Source organism: Gallus gallus, chromosome 11 (assembly GCF_016699485.2).
Source record: "Gallus gallus isolate bGalGal1 chromosome 11, bGalGal1.mat.broiler.GRCg7b, whole genome shotgun sequence".
Lineage (NCBI taxonomy): Eukaryota > Metazoa > Chordata > Aves > Galliformes > Phasianidae > Gallus > Gallus gallus.
The window spans coordinates 5,274,376-5,291,375 of NC_052542.1; the positions used below are offsets into that span (position 1 = coordinate 5,274,376).

A 17,000-nucleotide genomic window follows, 5' to 3' on the forward strand; every position below is an offset into this window, starting at 1 on the left:
TATTTGACTTGTAAGTGGAAGGCAGCCTAGCCTGGCATGAGGGCAGGTACACACCTAGAGTTGAACTAGAAAACTCTTTTCCCTCAGTTTATGTGTTTCTGCATGCTCCTTAACTTTCTTTCTTTGTTACATTCCTCTCCACTAAACCTTTTGCAACTAATCTTTGCTAACATGAGAATATGTCAAATCTCCCTGCTTCTATCAAGTTTTTGGCTTCAGTTACCAGTGGCATCTTTAGATAAGCCTATTCTGCAAGGTGTAAAATGGATGTTGTCATGGCCGTGAGGAGCTCCTCTGAGCCATTCTATCTTCTGGAGCCACTTTCTGTCTACTACAGAGCTGAATGGTACTGAAACTTAGTGAGCAGCTGGAAGAATTACAGTAGTGAGGAAAAGGTTTTGTATCATGCATAATTTTTACATTATAATTTAATTTGAAATTAAGTGAATCAATACACAGGAGTTACCATTAATAAATGACATGTAATCTTGCATTATTCTTAACCTAGACTGACCCTCGAAAGAGTATTTACTATTTCCCCACTGATTGTATTATCCGAGGTGAAACTTGCCATGTGTGCAGAGGGTGTGTGCAACAGATGGCTGCAGGCTGAAGCGCTCTCCAGTTTTCCTAAAGATGAGAACACAGGACAAGTGCTGAGCTGCAGAGCTGGTTTATATTCAAATACAAGAAAAAAATTGTTTTAAAGATACAAAAAGGTTGAAAATAGTTCTCCCCTCATCTCCGGAAGGCTTTGCAGGAACGTGGCATGGGAGCAGAGCCCTCTCTGCTCTGGCAGGTATGAGGGTTTCTCCCCACAGAGGTTTCTGCTTTAGGGGCTCCAAGGCTGCTAGTGTGGGGATGGTGTGGGGAAGGGCTCATCCTTCCTCATGGAAAAGCTGAAGGAAATGTTGTGCTGAGGCCTGCAACTTTTGGATGACAGCTGGTCCCCTTGTTCTCTGGTTGCTGCCAGGAGCAGCCTGGCACCTCCTGTGAGGGGGACAGCCTGAGGGAATGTAGGAGAACCTTCTGGAACTGGAAGGTTCCTAGAGTAGAGCTGGGCCTGTCTGCAGTTATTCCTTCACACTGTGGCAAGAGAGAGCAGCCACAGCTACCTGCTGTGCTTACACTGCCATCCCGCCTGTATTTTGTCCCTGTTGAACCCATTGTTGGTGAGGTGCACAGACATGGCCTGAAAGTCGCTGTGGTGGTGCCTGAGGGGTGCTGAGGGTTGTGCTGCAGCTCCCTGTCAGGACCTGGCGCTGTGAGGAACCACTGGCCCTGCGCTGCTTCAGCTGCTGCACATGAGGATTTCTGTGGGCCTTCAGGGTAAGGATTCAACAGGGGAAGCAATGAACAGTAGATTTTGGCAAGTGTGTGGTGAAAAGAGCTGTCTTGTTGCTGTTTGCAATGCATCGTTTTGCTTTTTGTGGGGTAGGTAAGTGCGGTGTGTGCCGCTGTTCAGGAGGCCCCGCCAGGAGTAGCTGTGTCTGGCAGCAGCTCAAGTCTGACTGGATTAATTGTATCGTGAAACTTTAACACGTTATTTAATTGCCCCTTTGTAAGGGAGCAGGAGAACTGGTGTGGTTATATTGCAAGTAGTTCTCCCAGCATGGCAGAACCTTGAATTCAGAGATGTTTTCACACAAACCTTGCTCTCTTTACTAAGTGGGGCTCCGAAGTCATTAGCATGAAAAGGAGAGATGAGGTCAGAACTGCTGAGGTAATGTCAGGTCCATTTTCTCCTTGTGTCTCCTCTGCTTGGCCTGATGCATGTGGGTGATAGGTACAATTGGTGGAAGGCATTAATTACTGAGTTCTACATGTGAAATCTTCATCTTCCACCTTTATTGTGGAAAACAGAGGAGTTAACATGTAAAGTAAGCACGGGAGGCATTCAGCAGGCCTTTGAGCATGGAAGAGGCGGAGCTGAGGCCCTCGGGTAGCGCACCCTGCTGTTGTGCTCCCTGGGGCAGCCACGGTCTCCGTACGTCTGGAAACGCGTGCTTAATAATTTTAATGACTTGCTACATGATGCTTCAAATGTGATTCGTAGTTAATTTATGTGGCCCAATGCAGAGTACTAACTGCAGTCTTCAATTTCCATTGGAGTGAGGCTGAGTAGTTGGGTTGAGTCTTAAATGAAATGTTCTCAGCCAGTTCATTCCCAGTTCACTGTAGGAAACCTGAGATGCCATCAAAATTATATTTCTTATTGGGAAGCCACAGACTATTTTTGGTCAGATTTAATTTTGATGTTACTGAAAAATTTGACCTATGCATTATAGAAAATTCTAATATTGTATCATTGGATGGATTGTGGAAATGAGTATTGATGCATGGATCTTAATTATTTTAATTCCTTAACATCATCAGCAACAGACATATGATTATAGTAATGCAATTCTCTTTAACACAGTCTGTATAAATACATTGATTTTATAGCTCCCCAAACTGATTACATTAATATCTGTGCATAATTAGTTTACACATTACTAAATTACTGACAGATTAAAAGTGAAATAGTGCAGTTCATACATGGCCGCATAACTGCCAGAAAGGAAATTAATATGGATTCAAATGGTCCTTGGAGACCTGAGCTGAAATAGCAGAAATCTATAAAGACTGCTTGCATTAGGAAATTTCTATCACCAACATGTTTGTGGTTGATGCTTTGCTAAGTCTGTTAATATGGGTAAAATTTAACACAGGAAATGATGTTTGAATGATGCTTTTGCTGTTACCAGCTCAAGAATGTGTTTATTAAAAAGTAAATTCCTAACTTAAATGGCAATTATATTGGATGTGAATATGAATTTTTAAATATTTTTCTAAGTGTCCCTAATGAAGTGGCAGTAGCATGAAGTCGTTTCTACTTAAGATACATTTGAAAATGATGATGATTTTAGATACCACAAAAATTGAGAGCTTTTCCTCAGTCCTTCTCTCATGGGAGAAACACATATTAGAGATAATCTTGTATCAAAACTTGATCTGTTTGTAGAATCTTATATGCTTCCCTATTTCTGTCTTTAGGAGGATTTTAGTATAAACTAAAAAACTTTACATACAATCTATCATCTGTTTACAGGTTTTTATCCACTGAATGAGTCTTGATGCAGACTGGGCTATCACTATGGAAAGGCTTAGTAGGAACAAGCTTACTAGAGGGTAAGGAAGAATCAGAGTAGGGAAGCAAGGGCAATCCTTCCTCAAAATAAAAGATTCACTCTGCTTCTGTAATATGATTTTTAGTGCTGTCACACGCCCACATCCACAGCTAAAGTTGGAGTAACAGCCACACCCAAGGTATCAACAGATTTCATTCTGGGTTTGTTAATTTCTTTCTCTTTAATATGTGGTTGTGCTAAATGGGGATGATGTGTAGGTTTGAGATTTCACATGGAATTGCCTTAACATCACGCTCTGGGTGGAAACAGGTTTCATGTTTAAGCTAATAACAACTTTAACTTTGTGATCCAAGTAGTCACGGACTCGTTAGAACTGTATTTATGATTGCAGGGCAAATACTTCAGATTCACCAGTCTGTACTAAAATTAATCGTATGTACATGCCAATTTACTTTCTGGGTTCGGAACTGAGATAGATCTGTGTGAAACATGATTATTTTGTTTGTAAGTTTTTGTTTGTTTGTTTGTTTTTGTAAACATTTCCATCAGTTACAACTTATGCAGTGAGATGCCATATGGGAGGTCTGCCAGAATTCATGTAGACCATATGAAATACATTTGGCAGGCCTGTTGTGTATTACCATTGATTGTTGTGTGTCTAGCTGGACTGTCATGAAGTGCCTCTCTTCTTGCAAGGCAATGGAAGCTACTGTTGGTCACACTGGGCTTGTGGAGAAAGCAGTAGCCAAAATTTCTAGGAGGAAGAAAGGACTGAACATAAATTTAAAAAGACCAAAGATCTGGAGTTAGGTTTTTAGGATTAGGCAGCTAAAAAGAGGCAGAATTAGGATGAACTGTACTTTAAGTACATGTATTGCTGTGGTGTTTGTTTTGTTTTTAACCATTTGAAGAAGAATCTCTTCTGCTTTCTTGGGTAGGAAATTTGTACAAGGTAGATCAGTTACCCTCTGCTGTATTAATGAAGACATTATTTACTAGGACCGTCAGCATTGCATTTATACTTCTTTATAAAAGTTATTGTCAAATACTGCTACTAATCAAATATATTTATATGGTATTTCAAGTGGGATGGATTAAACAATTTTACAGACGTTATAGCGTCCTTGTTTTAGGCCAAATTTTGAAACATCTATAATGCCTAACATGGTCTAGGTAGAGTTTGAATGATAGCATCAAGTAAATCAAGGTCTTTGTTCATGTTCATTTAATGCACAAGACATTTAATGCAACCAATTGCCTTGCTTAAAACTCCTTTGTGGGTTTTGAATGGACAATGGATATAACCTGATAGTGTAACAAGACATTATTAAGAATTGATTAACTCTTACTTCATGACTGTGTCCAGTAAATCACTATAAATGTTACATTTGGCAAGTTTTTCAAAGTCACTTTGATGTTAGTGATATGGGTCTCCTGGAATTGCTGTTTTTGATAGAGAAAAAATATATATTTACATATATTATGTGTTTTAGTAATAGGTGTAGTGAAAGGGGAGACAAGATCAAATTAGTAGATCGTCTTGCTTATTAAATTGTCTAAGGATATGTAGGTCTGGAAGTTACAACTTTCGTGCTAATAATATGGTTCTAAGAAGAACCTATGTAAAATAAAATAAATACACTGCTTTGCACTTTTTATTAGGAGCTTTCTGCTGCTAAAGCAGTGTTAGGATTGCTTATGAGCTGGTCACAAAGACTGTTTCTGTTTAATGAGGTATGTGAGTGTTGGAAGAATTGTGAAATATTAGACTGCAGTTTCCATAGATGTTAATTTGACATTTTTACTGGAGTATTCTCTTCACTTGTCTGTATCAAACAAGGCTGTAACTAAGTAATTATTTTGCTTTTAAGGTTATTTGCTTATTAAGGTTCATAGAATCATAGCCTGGGTTGAAAAGGACCACAATGATCATCAAGTTTCAACCCCCCTGCTATGTGCAGGGTCGCCAACCACCAGACCAGGCTGCCCAGAGCCACATCCAGCCTGGCCTTGAATGCCTCCAGGGACGGGGCATCCACAACCTCCTTGGGCAACCTATTCCAGTGTGTCACCACCCTCTGTGTGAAAAACTTCTTCCTTATATCCAACCTAAACCTCCCCTGTCCCAGTTTAAAACCATTCCCCCTTGTCCTATCACTATCCACCCTTGTAAACAGCCGTTCCCCTTCCTGTTTATATGCTCCCTTCAAGTATTGGAAGGCCACAGTGAGGTCTTCCTGGAGCCTTCTCTTCTCCAAACTAAACAAGCCTAGTTCCCTCAACCTTTCCTCATAGGAGAGGTGCTCCAGCCCTCAAAAGGTTGCAAAGCTTTCCCAGGTGAGATACAATTGTTTAACATTCTCCTGGATATCTCAAACTTCTGATTTTCTAAGTTGCATGGTCTTGAAAAGTATGCAATCGTTAGCAATTCGATCAATAGTGGAACAGTACACAGACTTAAGAAGCATGCAGAGTTGAAATACATACGTTGATCACACACTGCATGGAGAATGGAGGTGCAGTAGTATAACTGTTGCTAATCTCTTCAGGAGAGAAGCTTTCCTCCTTTGAAGATGAATTGCTCAGGTGATTATGCGTAAAAGATCAACACTCTGTTTTCTTATATCTAATTGTTCCAACTGTACAGCTATGTCAAATTCTCATCATGGATAATTGATTCTTAAATCTAGTTACTCTGAGGACTAAAAGCTTAGTTATGGAGAAATGTGGTTTTTATATCTGAAGATGGATTTTATCTTGTTTACATCATTATCTTGTTTGCATCATTGTTGTTATGAGTTGAGAAGTATTTAAGGTTTTGTTTTCTGTACTGAAACAGCATTCAATGCGCTCTGATTGGACACCCACTGAATAACCTGAATGTGTGAACGGTTTGTTAAACATGCTAACCAGGGGTTGTTTTGATAAGGAAAGGACATCCGAGTAATGGTTGGTACAGTGACTGAGGTGGTTTTTTGTTTCTTTTCTAAGTGGATTATTAAATTAAATAATTAATAATCTAGTGTTAGGGAACTACTACTTAGAGAATACTTTCCTAACCTGGTAAGGAAATTAGTTGTCTTCATTTGTCCTTGTAAACCAGAGAGCAAATGTTTGGTATTTACAAATTTCTTTTCTCTTTTACTTGAAAAGAAGTACACTGGTGATTTCACAGTTTCTTTGAAAGTCAGTCTTCTAAGACAAAGAGCAGAACAGCTCTTAAATAAAATAAACATTTTTGTTAAAAGTGCTTTCTGTGAGTTTCTATTAGTTCTACTGTTCCTTAAGAATAATGAGAGTGGTTTTCTGACTTCTGAGAAGTAAATTCAGATTTTCCCTGTCTTAGCAAAAGTAGTTTAATTTTCATAAGTGTTTCCTTAATTTGTATATATATGTGGAAGAGTGTCTCTAATTAGAGAAGTATTACAAACTTATATGTTAGTATAAATTAGGATAAGTCAGGATAGAATTTTAAAAATTGAGATATAAATCCATTGTTATTTTAAAACAATTAATGATTGACTTTCCACAGAGGAGAAAGGCAGGTTCATTTAGTTGTGTGCATCCATTGTGTGCGGCTCAAGGGTTTGCTGTTGGAAAAGCTTTGACTTTAATGAGAAAGTTTCGTAACTTTCTGTATGAATGGATTAATGGGTTGATTACAAATATTCGTACGAGTATATTCAACAATAAATAAGAAGTAGGGTAAGTGATATCTGCTGCCTCCTTCATGATCAATAGTTTGTGGCACTCACTTCAAAATTCCTTCCCTTTTGGTTATGTGTGCGATGGTGAGATGAAGGGGAGGAACAGGAGGTCATTATTCTTCCCTCCAAATTTATATATGGGTGCTTCTGTTTATCCAAATATTGAAATAGATTGATATGACCTGTGTAGGGCTGTATTTACAGCTCTTTGGCAAACAGAAGAAGCAAGTCTGCAGCCTGCAGAGACGTAGCCCTATATTAATAGTTGCTTGTGTCAGCATATCAGATTTTCTGGAATGTCAACCACATTAACATATATATATACATATATATATATGTATGTATGTTTATGTATTTTGTATCCTGTAAATCTCATTAAACCACTGAAATTAACTCAGGTATTTTATTTTTGTTTTATATATATCAGCTTTTACTTAGCAGCACTTGTAGTAGCACTTCCAAAAACATATCTGGTATCCATGTGTTTCTGTATGGTAATAAGCAAGCGTGACTACTTGTTATTGTACTTTTTTGTTGTTGCAACAATATAGTTAAAAGTTGTTGTGCCATTCAGACTAGTTCTCTTGATTATGCTGTATGTGCATCAGTAAACAGCATGGAGTTACAAAACCTAATTTGAAAGGGAATTAATTACATTTTGAATCCAATGCACATTTTTTACACATATGCATATATATTTCTTGAATGTTTTCAAGAATGAAAATCCTACAAGCTACTCTAGTTCTACTAAATCCCTAGCCCTCTGAAACCAAGCAAATGAATATTCAATATTTTTCCATTTGAGTCTCTTGACATGCTATTGATTCACTTTATTTTCCCAACTATCTTCTGACAGATTTCCCAATGTGGATTACTTATGTGCTTTGATACTCATTTTGTGACTGCCTTTGAATAGCTCATCAGATTTAGAGCTGCAGCAAACTGCTACAGCTAGAAAACAGTGAGCAAGGCCCTTGGAATTCACACATTTGCCACTGCTGGCGTGTTCAATATACTGTTATCAGTACCCAAAATATTGAGTGTTATCTGAATGGAAAAAAATATTGAAGATGTAGGAATTCAATTCTGCTTCATTGACTCACTGTTTCAACACTGATGAAAGAAGCTGAGCATTCTGACATGCAGTTTTCCATCTTTCTTCCTTGTTTTATCTCTACTTGATATATTTCAGTTTGTATTTAGTCTATTTAGTTTAGGTAATAACAGGAGAATTGAGGTGAAGTAAAGGTGCAAAAATAGCATAAATTCACAAGATCTAATGCTGTATGAATTGTTTGTAGAATTTCTGTGTTCAGGAGATGTCCTTCTCAAATGTAGTTCTTGTTCTCAGCATCTGGTCTGAACAACCTATAAAAGTGATGATGCATTTTTCTTTCACTGTGTAAACATACATACATGTGAGACAACAATAATAATGCAAGAGGCTTGGAAATACAATCCTCCTTACCCTAGGGTTAAGAGGGAGAAAGCACAGTCTAGACAGAATTTGATTCATTGTTCCCTTCTCACCTTTATTTCTGCTGTGGACTGGCCCTTGTCTCTTATTGCAGTCCTCATTCTGCTAAGGTTTTTTGTTCTTGTTGTTGTTGTTTTCTTTTCATGTGGAAGTAAGCTTTTAAATGGTTGGCTTTTCACCTTGAAAAGTGCATTCTTAAAAATTTTCAAGCTAGCTTGTTTATGTCTTGCTACAGAGAGAAGGAGAGAGGATTTATCTCAGCAAGTACAGTATCCTTGTAGAAGTCTGTCCTGACTTTTCTGCTGGTCCTGGAGATCATTAAGTTTCTTATAAAAGAGACCTCTACTAGTTGTGTGGTGTTTTCTGCTCTGGTTTCAAATAAGATGATTTTGCGCTGTGAGAATTCAGGCTCCTGTCTGCTGTGCCCAACTTTATTGGTTGCTAGACCCACTTCTTGCCCAAGAACTCTAGAAAAGAGCGATGCAGTTAAATAGTAAAGTTTTTCACCTTTCAATGGGTCCTGATCAAATCCTTAGCAAATGGTAGTGCTTGAGTTAGTTATTTTTTCCCATCTGCGTGAGTTGATTAACACTTAACAGTTTCCTTAAAATGAGATTAGCCAGGTATGTTGCACAGTGATTTTGCTTGATTGGATAAAAATGTGCAAACAGTTGTGATAAGAATGAGATTTGAGATACTAATTTCTTCTTATATACTTTTTAATTTATTTTTCAAATTTGTATTTTTATAGATGTGTCATAGAAACTAGATGATAGTCCCTTTTTACCCAATCCATTCTATGATTCTCTCTTTCTATGATGTAGGCTGTATTGCATCATTCCATTTTTCAGTTTCTCAAGTAGATTAAGAAATTCAGAGATTATTTTCTTAGAGATCATCAAAACATTCAGTTAAGAGTGATTTAAATAGTCCGATGTGCTTGTTCCTATGATAACAGCAAGCAGTTCTGGCAGATGCTGGCAAGCAGTCCTTTGAGGTCGTTATAATTTACTAGGTATCTTCATTAGTTGATATCAACTAATAGCAGCTATTACTCTGAATTGGAAATTGTTAAAAAGAGAGAAATTCTGACTTAAATGACAGTCTGACATTGTCTGCTTTGTTGACATAGAGATGACTTCTTTGAGCAGTTATGTTGACTGTGGGTAAGAATGTCCATGTGTCCATTACTGACAAATTTTTTTGTGTTTGCTCATTCTGTAGTAAATTTGATGGAGAGCTAGGAAGATATTTCATTTCTCTAAACCCTAGGAAAATGTGATGTTTAGAATAAAAATTCTTTATTCCACTGAAGGGAAGAGTATAATGTAATCTCAGCCTTCATGGGAAATCAAGGAAGCCATGTGAGCCATCAAATTTAGGACACAGCCCTGCAAGATAGGAGGCTTCATTAGTTTTGCTCCCCCAGAAAGTGATTGGCTTGGTCTGCAGTCACGTTTACCTAAAACAAAACTTCTTATTACTGTGGAAAAAGCCCACACAAGTGGCACAAAAACTGACCAGCTAATTTAGAAAACCTCGCTATAAATAATGCTGTCAAATGTCCATGCTAATATGGAAGGAAAGAAGGAAAATATTTTCTCTCTCCCTGCTGTGTATGCTCACAACTGGTTATTCACAAACAAGCTACACATTTGAGAGTAAGTAATTTACAGTGAATAAATTCCTGATCAATGGTGATAGAAGGCATTCACTGCCACAAATTCTGTGCTGATACTATAGGGTTATATCTGACTTTGTTTTCTTCATTATTAAAGATGTTAACAAAATTTTTGATAGAATCATAGGGAAAAAATGGGTTGAAGAAGATCTGGAGGTCAGTTGGAAAAGAAAGATTGTCTAGTCCAACCTCCTCAGAGCAGGAGTGACTTCCTAGTTAGGTGAAGTTGCTCATGGCTTATCCAATTTAATTTAGAAGATCTCAGAAGTTGGAGGTAAGTCTCTTTAGGTACCTACTGTAGTGATTAAATAGTTATTTCTTCTCCAGGCATTTTTCTGCAGACCTTTTTTTGCAGGACTGCTACCTACTCACTCAGCCCTTAGCCTGTACCTCTGTGAAGCTCTTGTAGCCCAGAGTGCCTTTCCACCTGCATTTGAATTCTCAGATTTCTCTGGTTTTTCTGGCTTATGAGATCTCTTTGAATGTATATAAAATGTTTCCATCCACAACCACTTTGGCATCATATACAAAAACTGCAGATAATTTACGTGTCACCATGCTGGCCATGGATGACATTGATAGTTTTTAAACCAGCTCATTTTGCTCACTAGTTTCAACCTCAGTCAAACTCTGGGCTTTGAATAGAGGTGGGCTGTAGGAGCAAAATATGAAATATCTCCTGAAATCTACCCTAGGCCCTGTCTTTTGTTACTCATGCTTATTTGAAAACTGGACACTGTTGTAAGATATACATGGTACAGCTGTCTGGGGACTTTGCAAGATTTTTTTCCCTCACCCTTTTATTCAATAACAGCATTGTATGTCATTTCAAAGCTTATGTTCATAATAATTATGCAAACGTAGTGTACAAAAATTAAGACATCCTCAAAACTTTTCAAGCTGAAGGCACAATATGCATGTTTTACTTGAGATCATTCTTGCTAATTCTTTAATTGGTTGCTGAAGTTAGTATTTATGATGCTGCGTTAGTGGAAAAAATTGCATGTCACTATTCTGGAACAACAATTATGTGTTTGTTAATGCTAGACATTTACAGTTGTAGCTGTCCATAAATAAGCAACCATTCAGACTTGTTCAGTGCCAGGATGTAGTGGTCTCAAATATTCAGGAGGCCGTGGGCAATCATATATTCAGCAAGTAATATCCACAAGCCACAATTTTCATTTTATTTATGTATTTATTTTATATTTCCCAGCTTCAGTTTTAATTTTAGTTTCTTGGCACTGTGGGCAGTAGCTACTGGAGAATGTTAGTCTTTGATAACTGTCATGGATAAATACTTCTACATTAGTTCAAAGCATATGTACCTAATTTCTATGCTATTAAGTGACATTTACATCCTAATTAGCCATACCTAGCTGAATTTTTTTATCTTTTATAATTCACATATATGTTTCCAGTGAAGCTTTTAAGTAACTGGGATTTCTTACTGATTTAGTTTGAGCAGTGTTTAATTAAAATGCATTTTGTGACAAGTCTTATCTTGGCTAACACTGAGGTGGGTTTTTTTGTTTGGTTTGTTGTTGTTGTTGTTGGGGTTTTTTTGTTGTTGTTTCATTTTGTTTTTAAGAGCTCTGTTTGTTGGGGTACTTGGCAAAATTGTGGAGGTAAAAAATCCAAACATTTCCTGTCCCAGATAGTCTGTAATACAAATGTCTTAAATCTCTTGGAATTAGAGAATCTCTTTTGTGGTTAGTTACATATGAGAGGTATCATGTATTTTCAGATGCTGTTCTAAAAGTTGAAAAGAAAAGAAAAATGAACTTTTATTTAGAGATTATTGGAAGTGAAGTCTCTTATTTCTACACACTATGTGTTTTATGAACTCTACTGTGTTCTACTATGAACTCTACTTATGAGCCTAGAGATTTCATCTGGACCGTTGGATTCTGGGCACAAATTGACATTGAATATATCTGCAAGATGGTACACGTGTAGAAGGGTCAGCTTACAAATTTTAAACCAGTTTGTTTTGTGTCATCTAAAGCATCTGTAAGAATATTAGACATGAACAAGAATGCATATCGTTTTTACAAGAATACAAGTCAAATGTTTATAAATGATGTTTGAAATAGCTCATTGGGCACCCCTTGGTATTGGTGACTTGCTACATTTTGTATCTTTCCAGTGATAAGTAAGAAGTTAGGCTATGTTGTAATGTGGTAAAGTTACCGCTACAAGAATTCTGTTGTAAATTCTGCCAAATAGGTAATATAATTCAGCTGGAGGTACTACTATGGATCACTTTGTCGTGTTGTCTTTCTTTGGTGGTGATGGTTGTTTTACCAACTACTGTTTTCTTAAAACTGGTGTATCGAGATTTGACATGACATCACACTGAGAAATACACATAGTACTACAGGGACAAATAAAATGATTCTTATCAAATTCTTGTTGCTGAGTCACTGAAGTTCATCAACAAATCTGTTATAATTTGAAGTAGAACTATATCGTGACATGAGCATTGCCACATCAAACATTATAGAACTACATATGGGGTAGAGTTTTCTAAACTAACAGCCATTTGTATTTTTGAAATTTGGCTGTTATGGCACATGACACTGCTGACAGAGGAATGTGTGATAATGCCTCATAGACACTTCTCAAGGTCTTTTCTTCTGATCTGCTACCCATTCACCTTACTCTTTTCCTACTAATGCCAGTGTTAGCCAAAATTACTGTATTTTCTGTTCTGTGGTATATATAGACAGGCAGTGATGTGTTGTCCTTTAGATATGCATAGTTTTATAGAAACTCATGCTAGCTTCTCATGCTAGCTTCAGGAGATGACAGGCAGGCAGGTCCAATTCTTAGTTTACTAAATGGAAAACAGAGGATTTTGTATATTTATCTTCTTATTATTTACTTTTTCTCAAATGTTGCACTGGCTTAAATGTGAAATGCTAAATGTGCTTAAAGCTATTGGAGGTGTTTCAGCCTTGTCAATGCAAAAAGTTATTTGACTCATTTATGGGAGGGAAGAGAGGGTAGAGGAAGAAAGATTCTTCAGATTCTTAATTTTTGCCCTAAAGATGTGAGCCAGCTCTCATTGAAACTGGTAGGAGTAGGTTTGCTTTACCAGGCACTGAACTGAGTTTAACCACACTTGGATAACTCAGCAGTAGGATTTTCCAAGAGGTTGTCTTGTTATTCTGCACAGGGAGTTCAGCTAATGCAGGTTACCTGTTTCTTGCTCATGTTGCCCAGTATGCTCTATAAATCCCACAAGCAGGCCAGCTGTTTATCATCAAGCTGTCACAGAGAGTGCTATGGCCAGGACCCCACAGTGGGTACTAAACGTGTGATATTTTTGGTATGTACCAGCTAAGGCCTCTACGCACCTCATGAAACAGGCATCAAGTAAACAAATTAATTTACGGGGAACAGTCAGAGGTGTGAGCAGAACTTGGGTTTCCCATCTGTAGAATTCTGCTGCCACAGTTTGGGAGGTGTCACTGAGGAAGGAGTTTCAAACCCAATCCTATCATTTGTACTCATACAGTGTGAGGGTGGTGCTTACACTAACTGCTCCACTAATGCTGCAGGATTTTTGGCTTTCATTTTTGTGTCACATTTACGGCTACTGCTGATATGTAGTCTGCATAGAAAAAAAGGTTACCAATTCAGAGCTGTGGATAGTCTCATTTTTGTGGGTGGGAAAAAAAAAAATTGTGTGTTGATGAGGAAAAGAATTTCTATTAAAGCAAGGTTGGTTATATTTTCCTTTTAAAGAAAAAATGAAAGAAGAAAAATGAAAATTGAAACAATTTTCCAACTTGTTCATGTCATTTCTCATAAAATATTCCTGAAGCTGTTTTAGTTTTCACAGTCATGTAACGATAGCATTCTGGTAGTCACTCCTTTTTAATCTGTTTGCACAAATGAAGCTGGACAAAATGAATATAAATTCTTCACCAGTTCTGCTTGTGCATTTTTTACATCTTTATTCCAAACTCAAAATAAAGCAACTGTTTCTGAATGTAGCATTTATTAAGTAGTGATTAATCTAAGATAGAAGCTGTTACGATATTCTTGCTTAAGAAAGAAAAAAAAAATCAGCATTTAAAAGATTACTAAATGCCTTCTAAGTTTCCTTCCATAAGAAATCTAGATTAAGGCAAAATTATGTTTATGAGACAGCTTAAACGAAGCAGTTCCCAGGGCTTGGACAAAGGAAATTCAGCTTTCTTCCTTCTTTGAATGAAGCCCTCCTGCTCAAATTTCATCTCTCTATGATTTTGAGATGTCTTCACACGCACATGGTATGATACTCTTTCTCTCTGTCATTCTCTTTCAGTTTGTACTGCGAATCTATGCAGAATCCTACAAATCCTGTGAAACTGAGGTGAGTGGAATGTCAACTTTCCAGATTTCAGATAGCGCTAATAATTGGACTCTTTTCCAAAGCCCATTGTTCAAACCAGCAGATGGTGCTATGCAGCATCTTATGAGTCCACGTTATCAATTTGAGTATTTTTTGAATCAGAAAACTACTTAAAGTTTCTAGTGCAACTCTGAGCTGAAACAAATGTTTGTGAAATTAAGCAGTGATTTCCTTTAGTCTGGGGGACTATTTTACTGGGTATGTTTTCAGTCTTTAGATGTTAACACAGGCCATACATTGTTTTCTTTTTTTCCTGGTGGAATCAGGGGTACCCAACTACACCGAAAGCAACTGTAACTGTTTGTATGACTTAGTAAAGGTTTGAATTTTCTTAGAGAGTAACAATAAAACTTCCATATAAGAGCTAAAATGGTTTAGAAAAGAGAGAAATTCTGGGAACTGTAAGTAAAACCAACAGTTAAGCCTATTATTTATGGATTACAGATGAAGGGAGGTTTTTATTTTTTGATTTTCGTTCCACAGTGACCTGAGCTGTACGAATAGTAGAAAACAGCTGAAATGTTCAGTTACGCACTGCATAAAAACTGAGGTTCAAAAACAGTGTTTAGCAAGGTAATGCCCTTCGGATGTATCTTTTAGTGATTCCATACCAGAAGAAATTGCCCTGTATTTAGTTATAAATTGCAATGTAGCTGTACATTGCTGTGACATTCATTTTTTTAGCAAAAGGGTTAAGTGAAAATTCTGATGCAAGAATCAAATATTGAGCACTTGAATTGTAAATAAGATTGTTCCAAGGTTTCAATTTGCTGTATTAGTCAGTGACAAGTACAACATTTTTAATGCATGCCATAAGATCAGTCTGCCCAAAGAAAACAAGCAGTAGTCTGTGTGCATCCCTAGCAATTGGTTAGGGTTATATGTATGCAGCTTTGTTTCTGATAATGGATTCAAGTTCAACATAAATAAAAACAGTGTACATTAAGGAGGATAAATATCTAATTGCCATAATCTGCAACAGGAATTGAATGGCCATAAACATGCTAACTATGGAAAACAATTCTTTAGAACAAAATGTAGGTAGTTGGGTGATTATTAGGAAAATATATGTACTTCTTTTGTCTATTAAGCCTTCAAAGATGCAATCTATGATTTTTAATATGCTTTTTTTAATATATATTGGATGTTTTGAGCCTTTTAAATATGAGCTGGGAGTGTATTATGTGAACTACATAGAATTTGTTGTGTTGTACGAAAGTAGATCCTTTGTAGAATCTGAGATCAGTAGAGAGCAGACCTGTACAGCTAAAAGTTTTGATACAATTTGAAATAGCTTTAGCATGAGAGTTCAGTTTTAGTTGAGAAATGATAGCGATTTTTTCTTAACATTTTAAAGTGGGAAATAATATATTCTAATATCAATATGCATGGGGAAGGTATAAGTAGTATCTTACATATCTTGGTTTTAAGTAATGTTTAAAAGTATAGTGTAGTTGCTTAGATAGAAAAAGAATGTGGAGTCTGGGTTTTTGCTTTCAAAGCATACGATACAGGCCTAGGCAGAATTATGTTTCTGCAGAGCACTGTGATTACTGATACTTGTATCTAACAGAATTTAAATCTATCAGTATAGGATGAACTGTTTAGCTGAACATATTGCTTTAGAAAACTGCTAGGAAAATGTGGCTTTGATTTGAATAACATAGATTGCTTTCTCAAGGCTTTATTTTATTTTATTTTTAGTTTTTTAGATATCTGGATAAAATGCTTATATAGCTTCACTCACCTGTTTACTTATCTAAAAAACAAACAAGCAAAAACTCTTTGACAGGAAATCTTTCACTAATAATTATGTATTTTTTAAAAAGTTAGCTTATCTTGAAATATATGGCTTTCAATAAATATGCTAAGATATTGCTCTTCCTTCTTAACAAGTGTCTGCCTTAGATATAACTCAAAACATGTAATACTTTGAAATTGAATGTCTTGTGTATTCAAAAGGATAAAAGCAATAACAAGAATGTACTATTGATAAATTACAGAATACAAGTATGGATTTGAAAAAGACAGGTGCCGTCAATGCTCAGATCTAGCATCTTCATGTCAGCTGGTAGAGTGTTACAGTTTTAATGCATCTTGAAGGAAGTCTGCCATTTAAACAGACATATTAGGATTTGAAGCTTCTTGAAATTAATGTGAAATCATGTTGTTCATCACAGGATTTAACAGTTAAAAAATTCTAAAAAATATTAACTGTATTTAAGTTACTTCTGTCAACTGAGTTACGTTTCTGCATAATTAAGCACTGGATTAAAAAGGTAATGATGGGTATGCCATGTTTGTGCTGTGAGATTAGTGGATTAAAAATTGTAGTTAGGAGCTAAGAATCAGTATCACATCTTCAAGATTATATTTCTGATGTCCTAATTCAGGCCGATTTACAGGACTTACTGTCCACGTGACATTAAAATTGTTCACAGTGAGTATGAATTCTTGTAGAAATTTCATTGTATTTATACACAAGAAATATGTTTTAATATTTCCCTTCAGAGAAACAAGGCAATTTTTTAGTATAAGCTTTAAAACAGGAATATTTCAGAAATATGTGTACTTAATGTGTAAATGTAAATGATTATTT

At 36.5% G+C, this 17,000-nt stretch overlaps 1 long non-coding RNA gene across 1 annotated transcript; it reads left to right on the forward strand.

Annotated features, from left to right (window-relative positions):
- Window positions 1–755: 755 nt before the first annotated feature.
- On the forward strand, window positions 756–14,980 carry LOC121111693. The gene is made up of 4 exons (XR_005862994.1): window positions 756–1,329; window positions 3,092–3,171; window positions 14,315–14,362; window positions 14,885–14,980. It is a non-coding gene; the product is annotated as an uncharacterized LOC121111693 (long non-coding RNA).
- Window positions 14,981–17,000: the final 2,020 nt, after the last annotated feature.